Below are 14,105 nucleotides of genomic sequence, written 5' to 3'. Positions count from 1 at the left end.
ACTATCGAGTTCGGAAAATTTCCGAATGCAAGGCATTTATTATTCACGAGTTTAATAAATTAATCTTCAGGAAAATTGTCTAAGTCTAAATCTAAAGGCCTATCATTGGAATATTATAAGGTGTAGTATACATTCGCTTAATCAGGCTTCTTTCTCCGGGGGTTGGGGGGGGGGAGTAAAAATGCTTCATTGGTAATTAATCTAACATTCATTAGTTATTTAGAGGAAAAACAATCGCTCTATAAGTTCTATAAAGGAAGTATTGTCTTTTTTTTTTAAAGTCTTTATAATGTTTTTCTTGTTCCTGGTTAGTTCCTGCAACGCTCTAATGGCACTTTGACCACTAAGAGTTCTTTTTTTTTATGAACTGGCCCTTGAATATGGAACATAGTGCTTAAAAAGTCCTCTATTTCTTATGTCATCAGCTACAACTAAGCCTAAGTTTGTGACCTTGAATGTGTATCAAGGTCAAGGATTTGCCTCTTAAGCCACACGAGTAGTTGCCAAAAATTACGGCTTCATATCAAGACACGCACATCGCCTCAGAATAGGATATTTAAAAAAAACTTAGCCGTGCGCGAATATCAAAGCCACGAATAGTTGTACGATGGGCTGACGGTGACTAATGATTCTCTCTATCGTGGGGCCCCTCTAAGGCTCGTAGCCTCCAGCTCGCTCCACTTGACTCCCCCTTGTTATGGACGATCGTTGTAGCAACAAACTGCTGGTAATCAACTAAACCGCTGTAGGCATATTCTATCTTAACTTATCAACTTGCAATAACTGGAATAACTTAGTTTGTGAACAGATCTAAATAGAACTTTAATTACAATGCTAGCCGGATATGACCCGCGGCCCGCAGGTTGTGGTTGGGACATTAAACATACGCTACGGTCTTCGCCATGATCTAATGAACATTTGTGCCAAGGTTTACCAAGATTGGTCAAACGGTTATTATTTCTAAGCGGGACATACATACATAGCTACATACATACGCCTTACTTTCTGCTTTACATACTAGATAGGCAAAATCAAATTGAGATAAAATGCAATAAATATAGTCGACTTTAGTAATAATATAAAATGGTATTCTGAACAAAATCTAACTCACTACAAAAACACGTCTTTTCACTCTGGCCTTCTGGAGTCGTCTCCTCCCTCAAAACGCTGACTACTATGCCGCTTATCTTGCATCATTCACATAACATAGCCACCAACTAAATCGCTAACCTCTTCCCACCATCACCATAGAAACACACACACAGACACTCCATAACCCCCCTTAAGGACGCCTCTGCACCAAGCATCTATTAAAACATTAATTGCTTCTTTACTGTTGTGAAGCGATACAAAATATAGAAATAAAACAGTAGCCCTACTCACCGTGTTTACTGCTGTGTACAAGAGAGCATTGCGTATCACGCTGTATCAAACTAAATTACCAACACTATGGACTTGCATCAAAACGAAGTGATGGCAGATCACTCTGTCTCGGTTACTGACGGCCACTTCGTAAGGTTATTTCCCCTTTATATTAACACAGTAGTCGTAACTACAAACCATTTATTATTACATCGCCTGCTGACACAGTTATCTCGTATATACCATGTGATGAATATATCAGTATAACAATAGATTTACTTATTAAAACCACATTAACTACCAATCCTTCCCACAACTAGCTGAGCCCAACATTTTTTGTTTCAGTGTTGTATAGATCGCTACAGATGTTACTGGCATTGTTGAGAATCACCCCTCCCCTACACAATGAATATAACAAAAATAACAAAATATCATATAGCCCCTGTAATCAATAACCCTTATACAAATAAAAGGTAATTGCTCATGTAGGCCTACAATCATTGACCCCACCGCCCGTGCCTTTTTTTTTTTTACAATTCCTCTATTCAGGTCGCATATTCATGGAAACTATGGAGCCTGGAAAGAAATGGAAAGAAACTGTTCTGACGATTTTCCTAGAAATTCGAGAATTGCTGTATTTCGTTGAGGAAAGAATTACTAGCTCGTTGGCGAGATTGGGAAAACTCTAATTTGGCTGTTACAATTTTCAAGACGTAAAAAAAGTAAAAATTTGGCTATAGGACTGGAAAATCTTTATCTTTAACAGATTACTTTTGACACTTAACCAGGCCTCTTCCTTGAGGCCTTGAATAATCGATTGGCCCTCAATAAACCATCAATTAGAGGAGCATTAAAAAAATCCTTTAGGCCAGGCTCCCAAAGAAACATAACTTCATATATTCTTAGAATACCTACAATGTAATCAGGGGAGGACTGGCTATATTGGCATTCGGGCAAATGCCCGGTGGGCCGGTACCCAAATGGGCCGGTAGGGACACCTAAAGGGCCTCATGAATGTCATTATATAACGTATTTAACTTTTAATAACAATAATTATAAGTTATTGTAAAAGAGGCCGTCGGAGCGTCGTGTTTACAGACTCTACAGTGTAATGGTAATTTAATCTAACACACTTTCCGAAATAATGTAATAGTCTACAGCCTTCATCATTTTAGGGCCCACACTTTTAGCGATTAAAAAGCAACCTAAGGCCTACTATATTTCTTAAAAAAGGTAAGAGTTCATTGTATGCAAGCGTTCAGTTATCGACACATTATCAAACTTAACAGAATGACTTTGAGGACAGATGGACCTCGAAATGGATGTCCATCACTAGCGGATCCAGAACTTTGGAGTGGGGGGGGCGATTTTTTTCCAAACCCTAACCCTAACGCCCAGTAAACCCTAACCCTACGCATAAACGTGCATACAGCACACACACACACACACGCACACACACACGCACACACACACACACACATATATATATATATATATATATATATATATATATATATATATATATATATATATATATATAAATATGAGAATAAAAAAAGCAGCATTTTCAACCTTCGGCGAAAACCAAAACAACTGGGGCAGCGCTATAAGGTTCTCTGGTGAAGTTCGGGGCGAAGCCCCGACGCCATAAGCGTTTTCTTGGTTTTTTCACTGCAGAAACGCATTCTCCTGACAAGTACAGCTCATTATTCATCAATGGAGTTCGGGGCGAAGCCCCGACGCCATAAGCGTTTTCTTGCTTTTTTCACTGCAGAAACGAATTCTCCTGACAAGTACAGCTCATTATTCATCAATGGAGTTCGGGGCGAAGCCCCAACGCCATAAGCGTTTTCTTGCTTTTTTGACTGCAGATACTCATTCTCCTTGCATTCTTCATTGCAGAAACGCATTCTCCTGACATCTACAACTCATTACCCATAAATAAAGTTCGGGGCGAAGCCCCGACGCCAAAAGCGTTTTCTTGCATTCTTCTCTGCAGAAACGTATTCTCCTGACATCTACAACTCATTACTCATAAATGGAGTTCGGGGCGAAGCCCCGACGCCATAAGCGTTTTCTTGCTTTTTTGACTGCAGATACGCATTCTCCTGACAAGTACAGCTCATTCTTCACAATGGAGTTCGGGGCGAAGCCCCGACGCCATAAGCGTTTTCTTGCTTTTTTGACTGCAGATACGCATTCTCCTGACAAGTACAGCTCATTCTTTACAATGTAGTTCGGGGCGAAGCCCCGACGCCATAAGCGTTTTCTTGCTTTTTTGACTGCAGAAACGCATTCTCCTTGCATTCTTCATTGCAGAAACGCATTCTCCTGACATCTACAACTCATTACCCATAAATAAAGTTCGGGGCGAAGCCCCGACGCCAAAAGCGTTTTCTTGCATTCTTCTCTGCAGAAACGTATTCTCCTGACATCTACAACTCATTACTCATAAATGGAGTTCGGGGCGAAGCCCCGACGCCAAAAGCGTTTTCTTGCATTCTTCACTGCAGAAACGCATTCTGCTGACCTGAAGCTCATTATTCATACTATTAAAAAACGACCTTTCGAATAATGTTGTACTTGAAAAATATTCTAATTTGAATTTATAGACCCATAATACATTGCAAATAAAACCGATTTGTTCCTTGAAAAGATAGGATACCCCACGTATTTAGATTTTTGCTTTGAGGATCGCCGCCGAAAAAAAACTTATTCGATAAATAGTATTCAAGAAAACTCTAGCATAAATTGTGAGTTATAGTCCCAAATTTATTTAGCTAGAAAAATATCAGATTGAGTAAAGGTTGGGAAAAGGCGACTATGAAAACGTTATTTGAGTCTAGAACTCATCTCAATCATGACTCTTATACTGAAAAATTTCGTTTGAATTCTAACTTTTCCAATGCAAAGTCTTTCTTAAAATACTTATGATAACTTCATGTGAAATTACAAAAACTCTGTCTGGAAATGGGAATGGCGGTAGAGTGAAAACGATTAATCCTCGCTCCTTTACTAATTTCTGCTAAAGATTGCATTTGGCATTAAAGAATAGGTATTGGGTGACTCGATATAAGAATTTAATTTATAGTATATATAAATTATATTAGTGACAGATTTTTTAAATTTTGTAATTTCTTAACTATAATACAAAACAAAAAGAAAAAGTATTGATTTGTCCGATGGGGGAAATGCGATTGCATGTATCGCCCCTCCCACCTGGTACAACCCTTTTTCATTTAAATTTTCTAATGATACAATTTGAGATTAGAGTGTGGTACGACATATTTACAATGGGTCACATATCAATACGTAGTTTATATTATATAGATATTCAACTAATTTTATTCACAAACTATGATTCTCCACAAAAATAGGACCGCCCCCCCCCCAGCACTCAGAGGGCTAGAGTGGGGAGGGCAGTACTTGCAATCGCCCCCCCCCCCTTACCCCACCGAATCGGTCAAAATACCAGAAAGGGAGCGACATAATATAAAATTTATATATTAATTCAACTAATTTTGTTCACAAACTATGATTTCTCAATAAAAACGGACCGCCCCCCCCCCACTCAAAGGGTTTAGGTGGGAAGGGCAGAAGAGATATTCGTCCCCTCCCCCCACCAATCGGCAAACAGGGAACGACATAATATAAAGATCGGTTAAAATATCAATAACAAGTTACAAGGATATAGATATTTAATTGATTTTGTTAGCAGGCTGTGATTTCTACCAATAAATTGGACCGCCCCCCCACTCGAAAGTTAAAGGGGGGGGGCGGGATTGATACCATCGCCCCCTCCCGACCCCACCAAATCGGCCAACATACTAGAGGGGGGGGCGAAATAATCTAAAAATAGGTTGAAATATAAATAATTAGTATATATTTTTAACATAAGTAATAAATTCGTATACAAATTGTGTGAATCCTATACTAAAGTTCGTCCGCCCCCCCCCCGAAGGGGGGGGGGTCGGCCGAGTGGGGGGGGGGCGGTAGGGGCGATCGCCCCCCCCCCCCCCTGGATCCGCCAGTGATGTCCATCATATAATATACAATTTAAGGGCCGGATGGTATAGAAATGCCCGGACCGATTTTAACACACAGTCCCCCCCCCCCTGAATGTAATAATGATAATAACAATAACATGAATATATCTCCGTATACTTTGGTATAATGTCACCAGTCAGTCTAGCAATAATTTCGACACGCACAAGTTTCCTCTGTTTGTTTGGGGATAGTTCATACTTCTTAGCTTCGGATTTTCATGCCGAAATAAATGAAATCCGCCTTTTGCCTGCCTGAATGGATCCGATTCTGAGTTTGAGTTTCCATACAAATTATCTTTATAACGTCACCTCTCCAAAGTCTTAAATTAGTTTAGTGACTAGTCTGTATAAAAAAAGGAAATTGAAAAAAAAAAAGATAAAAATTATATGTCTTTAAATATAAATAACTTTATTCAACATAAAAAAAAGTAACATTCGAATCTGTTTATTTTGGAAAGTAGAATTTATAAAACAAAACATATTTCTAAATAAAATATCTTGCTGATTCTTAGGATGGTATTACTGCTCTCCGTGCTTGAAAACTAATCATACGCTCCATCTTCTTAGTAGGGTGACGCTTAAATTTAAGAAAAAAAAAATTAAATAAACAGAACATCTCCATCCAATCAGGATCAACCCAACAAGTTTGACGACTTCAATTTAAGATATGGATTTTCTAAATCGATTTCCAGTAGAACAATCTTGGAGACTGTCTCGTGCTCTTTCATATTTCACGGTCTGAAAAAAAAAATGAAAACAAAATTTGCATTAATAAATCACACGAATAAGTTCGACTGTAGGCTTTAATATAGTTTCGATACTTATTGATCATTAGTTGGATATTCAATACAGATGAAAGGGATTGACTTATTGAAAGATAAGAGAAAGCTTCTGGGGGGGGGGGTATAGATGATTAACCTCACATACAACTTTAAACTCCAAGATGACATTGCCAAACTAAAAACATATTTTAAACTCCAAGAAGACATTGCCAAACTAGAAACATATTTTAAACTGCAAGATGACATTGCCAAACTAGAAACATATTGTTACGTATCTCACTATCCAGGCTCTCTGCAAACTGCACCATACACCACCAACTTAAAGAACTTGACAACTCAGGGCTCCAAAGTAACGTAACACTTTAATAGTTGAATAAGTAACAGCCAATACTGTACAATTGGCAACACGTACACTGTACAAATATCTCTCTTGTTAATAGCCGTTCCGCCGTATCGACTCTTGCACTGGCCTCTCCGTCTCGTTCCGGGCTTGCACCGGGTTCAACAGTTCAGGACTGACTTCACACACTAGGCTCGTTGTGTCGGACTCGATCGCAGACCAAGATCAAGACGCCAGCCGTCTCAACTGTACTTGACAGTACTCCGCACTGAACCGTCGTAATGCTCCGTACAGAACCACACCGCTGAACTGTGCTGTAGTCGACCGGACTGTAGTGGACCTTCTGTCGTAAACCTCCTTTCTGAACCTTCTGTCGTGAACCTTGCTGTATTGAGCCCCTTTTCTCAACCGTCTTGACTGCGTCGCCTCCGCTCTTATATAGGGTCCCTACTGGCCTTCTCGAACCGGACAGAACGCCGCTCGACGTTTCTAGGTGGTCAGATGACTACAACTCTCGTGACGCTCCTGAGCTCTGTTCACGACGTCGAACCTTCCCGGACCGCCGTCGATCCTTCCCGAACTGCCGTGTTGACACTTGTCTCGGCTGACCGTCGTAACTCGTCACGGTTGACCGCTCCTCTAGCGCTGGCCTAGGGCGATTTGCGTCGGCTGACTACACACACACCACTACCCCTCTCTGTGCCACCACCAAGTTTATAACAATATTTTAAACTGCAAATGACATTGCCATACAAGATGACATTGCAATACTAGGAGATAGACGGTTGGTTAGCAAAGATAAATTGACACGAGACAGTTGGTTAGCAAAGATAAATTGACACGAGACGGTTGGTTAGCAAAGATAAATTGACACGAGACAGTTGGTTAGCAAAGATAAATTGACACGAGACGGTTGGTTAGCAAAGATAAATTGACACGAGACGGTTGGTTAGCAAAGATAAATTGACACGAGACGGTTGGTTAGCAAAGATAAATTGACACGAGACGGTTGGTTAGCAAAGATAAATTGACACGAGACGGTTGGTTAGCAAAGATAAATTGACACGAGACGGTTTGTTAGCAAAGATAAATTGATACGAGACGATTTGTTAGCAACGATAAAAAGACAAAGTCTAGCTTTGCCTCTTTTACATATTTCGCATATTCCTTTCCAATTGAACATTATTACATGATTTACATCCTAGACAAATCCTCTCGCAGGAAGGTGCTTTTGTTTGTGGAACAAAATAAAAACAACAACAACAACAAAACAACAACTACAGACCTGTTGCTCTCAGTACTGACGTGTCTACTTGTTTCTAGACTACTTTGTTCTTGTCGATAAATTTACGATTCCCTTTTCTCGGTTTACACTTCTCTATCAGTCCACCTGAAAACAGAAAACAAAAAATAAATCTTTGCTCTTTTAGACTTCTTTATGATTCAATGAAAGATAAGCGCTGAAAAAAAGGATCAGATTATAAGAACAAGAGAACAAAATGTCTGGTTGTGTTTAATCTTTTTTTTTTCTTTTATTTCCTGTTATACATGTACAACATTTAAAAAAAAAAAAACTCTTTGGGGCTTCGGTCTTTAGCGACATCCCTCACACAGCGACACGAGGCAGCCAAAATATGCCTGGGAAAAAAAAAGAAATAAAAAAGACGATTAGAAAACGTTTTCTTTTAATATTATAATTATAATATTATAGGCCTAGTTACTAAATGTATATGTGAATGTATTTTATACATTTTACTCGTAAAAATAGCAGTTTTTACAAAGCTTATATCAACTCTCTCTGTCTGTCTGGTAAAAAAATAGTACAAGTTATTTCTCCCACATCAATTATCAAATCAAGCTGAAACTTCGCACTATTATTCATTGGCATAGACATGAATCAATAAAAAAAAATTACACTATTATAATCAATTACTGGCAATTAATTATTTTGTTTGATATCAGCAAGAGAAACGAATACTTCAGTATTCACAGATATGGTTAAATTTGTTGGGTTTAGTTCTTTAAATAATCATTAACTTTATTTCTCCTTCACGTATTCTCCGATCAACTTGATACTTTCAACAATTATTTAGTGTACCTAACAAAACATGAATCAATAAACAAAAATTAATTATTGGTAATTCATTGTTTTGTTGGATATCGAATAAGGGAAATAGCTTGTACATTATTGATAGATGTCGTTTTAAGGACGGATAAGCTTTTTTTCTTCTTGTTCTGTAGTTGTGATGCTCCCATCTTAAAACGACGTGCTTTAGCCTACTTGTAGCACCAACCAAATCTAAACTTTTCTACATTTTCCTATTTGGAAAAGTAAATACTTAAAAAATATTTCACTGTCTTGTTGTAGATCCGTTATAAAGAACTTTTATTTATTTGCAGGGCAATTTCATTTAGCAGCTCTAGCGTCCAACACTTTGTTTTTGGATCGAAGATATGTCAATTATAAAAAAACAACAACAAAACCTAGCCTTTTAGTTAATAGGCTTATACGAGTTTTCCAAGATGACCTCCCCATTGTTGTTAAAGTGCTTTAAAAAAAGGATTTTCTGACAAATAAATTCAAATTACATTGACTTGTTTTAAAATTAAATAGTCCTTTGACGTCTATATAATATTGCTAATTATTACAAAGTTCTAGAAACTGCGCATTAGAGTGACTTTTAACTAACTTAAAACCAAAAATAAAATTAACAACCATTGTTGTTAATAGTACTTAAATTGAAATAGTAAATCGTTTATTATTTTGATGTTATTTAAAAAAAAAAGCCAACCCAAAAAGAGGCAGAGACACCCCCCCCCCATATGTCGAAGAAAGCCTTCCCCCAAAAACAACAACAACAAAACAACTAATTAGGTCTATATATTTAATCTCATGTTCATTACTTAAATAAATACTTCATTTATTTTACATCAAATTGCTAAAAGTAAAAATTCATTGAGAATGATATAAGTGTAAAATGTAATGAACACGTTAAATTTCAATATAAATCTAAATTATCTTCGATGTATTTGGCCTATTTTCTTAAAAACACACGACAGTTTATAATTTAAATATAGGTAAGTGACAGAGAGCAACTAACCTCTGAACTTTATCAACTTTTAACACTGTAGCTTGTTACAAGGCAAGGAATCGGGCCAATATCCCAAACTGTGGAGAATCTCATGTCATCTAAGTTAGGCAACTGCAGTCTAATACATAAGTACGTGTGATGCGGTGTCTCCAGTCATCTCCCCTATCTAATTTAATCCTTGACTTGCAGACAACAGGTAACGTGTAAATGTATCACAGTCCACTGTCACAACGATGTCAGGGGCAGAGAAGGAAGTTATTAATGCAGGGCGTACTAATTGTTAACCCTCTCTATCTCGAGCAAGTATTAATGTTAATTATATGCAGGATTCAATTTTAGTAGGTTGTGGCATGTTTATCTAAACTTAAGACTCGTCCATTTAAGACGCCCTGATGATTCAACTCTCTTTTTTCTTTGTCCAAATACCTCCACGGTAACTTTTTTTTCAGCAGGCACACAAGTATAACTGGGATTGAGAACTGCATTTTTAGTCCAACAGTTATATACCAGTATCATAGCCTTCCTGACCTTTTAACAGTTAGCCTATAGGCCTATACCAGTATCATACGCCTACCTACCTTTTAACAGTTAAATGCCAGTGTCAGACATGACCTTTTAACAGTTACATGCCAGTATCAGACATGACCTTTTAACAGTTACATGCCAGTATCAGACCTGACCTTTTAACAGTTACATCCCAGTATTAGACCTGACCTTTTAACAGTTACATGCCAGTCTCAGACCTGAACTTACAACAGTTACATGTCAGTATCAGACCTGACCTTTTAACAGTTACATGCCAGTCTCAGACCTGACCTTTCAACAGTATTAAATCTGGCCTTTCAATAGTTAGACCTATATACCAGTATCAGACTTGAACTTTAAACAGTTATATAGTAGTGCCTGATCTAGACTCTATAAAATCTGAGGAACAGTGAAAATAACATTTATAAAAAGAACTATACGTTTAAAATCTACTGTATTTCTTACTTTTTAAATGAACTTTTAAAGTTTTATTGTATAAAAATATGTAATAAGTCATAAGTGAATGATCCCGTATGTTTTGCAGCTATTTAGGATTATAGGCCGAGCAGTTTTGAAATCATGTGTAATGGAACGTCCTGGTACAATTTGTCCACATAACCAAAATGTAGGAAAAAGCCGCAGAATATAAATCATAAAGACACTGTGATCTCTGTATCCGAAATTGTGTCACAAGCGAAATGATAACCAAAGTAAACTAAAGTTTATGGCTATTTTTAATTGAAATACTAAATTAAATATTGGTAAACCACAATATGAACTGAAATAAAATCTTTTTTTAAACATTATTTATCAACATAAATGAAGCAGTTCTGCACATAACTTACATGGACCATATATTCTGATATAAACTTTTCACATGTCAATTATCAGCGAGTCTGGTGTGAATGTACATTTTTTTTTATATAGTTGCAATGTTTTGTTTGGTGTAATGCAAAAATTGTAAGACAAATTTCCTTACGGACAATAAAGATTATTATTATATTAGTATTATGTTTATCTCTATTTCATCTATTTTGGTTCCTCTCTCCTCTCTCTCTCTCTCCTCTGTTTCGATCGCCTCTATTTTTCTCACGCCCAGATAGGCGGATTAAGAATGACCTGTTGGGCAGAACTTCTTCATTGGTCAATTGTCAACATTTGGTAGGAACAGCTCTGAACTAGCCGAAGAAACAACCTAAAAATACATATGAATACGTCTCTCAAGCTGTTCTACAACTGAATATAAAGTTTCATTGTTGAAAGTCTTTAGACAAAACAGATAAAGATGATCACTTCTATGTTTTTTCAAGGTGATCTTTTTTTTCACCTAAGTAATTGTTTCTAGATTCTTATGATCCGCTGGCCAGACAAGATCTCGAATGAGGAACTGTGGCAGAGAACAAAGGAGATGGATAGGTCTCACCCTTCGCAAGCCTGCATCCAACATAACAAGACAAGCCGTAACATAGAACCCCCAAGGAAAGAGAAAGAGGGGACGGCCCAGGAATACATGGCGCCGCGATTTGGAAGCAGATGCCAAGCAGATGGGCAAGACATGGGGAGAGACTCGCCCAGAACCGAAAAAGGACCACAGGCAGAGATGAGATGATGTCATCATGATGATGAGATGAATAGTTTCTAGGGTCTAGGCTGAGCTCTCGACATTTCTTACTAGTTGGAACATATCATGAACTATATTTTTTTTTGCTTTTCTTTAAGCAAGGAAACTGATTCAGTGTGTGGGTTTTTAAAAGATATATGATACTCAAACTTTGACATTGTAAGTCCCCCCCCCCTAAAATTGTGGTGGTTCAGCAGACTAAGGGATAGGTGGAAATTAAAAGAGCGAAAATTGACAAACACTAAAAAAAATAATTAAAAAAATCAGGCGCCCCAAAGGCAGACCACGAGTAAGGTGGCTTGATGACGTAGAGACAGATCTACAACAGCTAAAGGTCCAGGCATGGAGACGTAAAGCCCAGGATAGATCAGATTGGAGAGATGTGCTAGCAGCTAAAGAAAGCCAGCCCCCCACCTTCCAAAGTAGCGCCACTGGGATTGATGGAAAATATAGCCTATATATATATATTTCAATCTTCTGTTTTTTCCTGTCTTATTTTCTTTTTCTCTCCTTTCTTGTTCTAAGTTCTTTTCCTTCTTCTTTGTATCTGTTTCTCTCTTGGAGGCCGCTTTCTCACTATTATGCCTATTATTCTCTCAATCTCTCACGATATAGGCCAGTGTTCTCTTCACAAATTTTAGCAAATTTTTCGGCTAGTTCAGAGTTGATCTTGCCATATACTCAATACTGTTGAAGCTCATTATTAACTCATAGCCCACAGAATACATAAGACAATCTGGAGTGGAACTACTCAGACTCCGTGATCTAAGACAGGGCCGTATTTAGAATCGTCAAAGCCCTAAGCCTATTGAGTTACGAGGCATCTTAAAATCAACATGCGGCAGTTTTCTTCAATTGATGTTTCTTCAAAATGAGATTGAAAGTATCTATGGAACCACATGTAGTGGCCCCCAAAATGTGGTGGCCCTAAGCTATAGCTTCTGTTGCCAATAGGAAAAATCCAGCAGTAATCCAAAAATGAAATGTTGTTATTAAAAGACGCTAAAAAAAAAAACAACAGAAGCACACTCTTATTTAATGAGTCAAAATTTAAGACAACTCTTACATGATCGTGACATTTCTTTTTCTGGATGATTTCCCTTTCATGTAAAAGTGAAAAAGAAAAAAAGGGTTACACCCATGTGTAGAGTGGAGAGGAGGGTGTGCTAAGGTTTCATGACAGGTTGTCCTTGTTGTAATAGATGACCCTCGTGACAAGCTCTGCATACATTATTTACTCGTATGATTGGGCATTTCTTCTCGGTATAAAATGAACAGACTAGCTGGTCATAGTACATAAGTGATGAAAGCCGAGCTGGTATGTGCTCTGAACTCTCGTCTCGATGGTCTTAGGATCGAACCTTACCCGCCATGATCCCTGACGTCCAGCAGGAGGCTAGCTATACGACGTAATGATCTTGGTCTGAAAGATCTTATGAAATCTTACAAATCAAAAGATGTTATGATCTTGGTCTGAAAGATCTTATGAAATCTTACAAATCAAAAGATGTTATGATCTTGGTCTGAAAGATCTTATGAAATCTTACAAATCAAAGGATGTTATGATCTTGGTCTGAAAGATCTTATGAAATCTTACAAATCAAAGGATGTTATGATCTTGGTCTGAAAGATCTTATGAAATCTTACAAATCAAAAGATGTTATGATCTTGGTCTGAAAGATCTTATGAAATCTTACAAATCAAAAGATGTTATGATCTTGGTCTGAAAGATCTTATGAAATCTTACAAATCAAAGGATGTTATGATCTTGGTCTGAAAGATCTTATGAAATCTTACAAATCAAAGGATGTTATGATCTTGGTCTGAAAGATCTTATGAAATCTTACAAATCAAAGGATGTTATGATCTTGGTCTGAAAGATCTTATGAAATCTTACAAATCAAAGGATGTTATGATCTTGGTCTGAAAGATCTTATGAAATCTTACAAATCAAAGGATGTTATGATCTTGGTCTGAAAGATCTTATGAAATCTTACAAATCAAAGGATGTTATGATCTTGGTCTGAAAGATCTTATGAAATCTTACAAATCAAAGGATGTTATGATCTTGGTCTGAAAGATCTTATGAGATCTTACAAACCAAAGGATGTAATGATCTTGGTCTGAAGATCTTCTGAAATTTTACAAACCAAAGGATGTAATGATCTTGGTCTTTTAAAGATCTTCTGAAATTTAACAAATCAAAGGATGTACCTAATGATCTTGGTCTCTTAAAGATCTTCTGAAATCGTACAAGTCAAAGGACGTCATGATCTTCTTTTTTTGAAAGATCTTTTGAGATCTTACAAGAAAAATCCTCCATATTGAGAAATTAAA

The 14,105-nt window shown here is 37.3% G+C and overlaps 1 protein-coding gene and 1 long non-coding RNA gene across 4 annotated transcripts in view; both read right to left on the bottom strand.

Annotated features, from left to right (window-relative positions):
- LOC106077578 (3-oxoacyl-[acyl-carrier-protein] reductase FabG-like) overlaps window positions 1-1,642 on the bottom strand; it is a 9,510-nt gene extending 7,868 nt beyond the window's left edge. For all 3 annotated transcript variants that reach the window (XM_056043068.1, XM_056043070.1, XM_056043071.1), the window contains exon 1: window positions 1,384-1,642. The gene's annotated coding sequence lies outside the window, so the exon portion shown is untranslated. The remainder of the gene's footprint in view (window positions 1-1,383) is intronic.
- A 4,158-nt stretch (window positions 1,643-5,800) lies between these two features.
- On the bottom strand, window positions 5,801-9,886 carry LOC106052223 (uncharacterized). The gene is made up of 3 exons (XR_008780377.1): window positions 9,632-9,886; window positions 7,816-8,168; window positions 5,801-6,146 (listed from the first exon to the last, which is right to left on the bottom strand). It is a non-coding gene; the product is annotated as an uncharacterized LOC106052223 (long non-coding RNA).
- Between the last annotated feature and the right edge of the window lie 4,219 nt (window positions 9,887-14,105).

Source organism: Biomphalaria glabrata, chromosome 10 (genome assembly GCF_947242115.1).
Source record: "Biomphalaria glabrata chromosome 10, xgBioGlab47.1, whole genome shotgun sequence".
Taxonomy (NCBI): Eukaryota; Metazoa; Mollusca; class Gastropoda; family Planorbidae; genus Biomphalaria; species Biomphalaria glabrata.
Note: the sequence above shows the minus strand (reverse complement) of the source record. Positions and strands in the feature narration are given on the sequence as shown.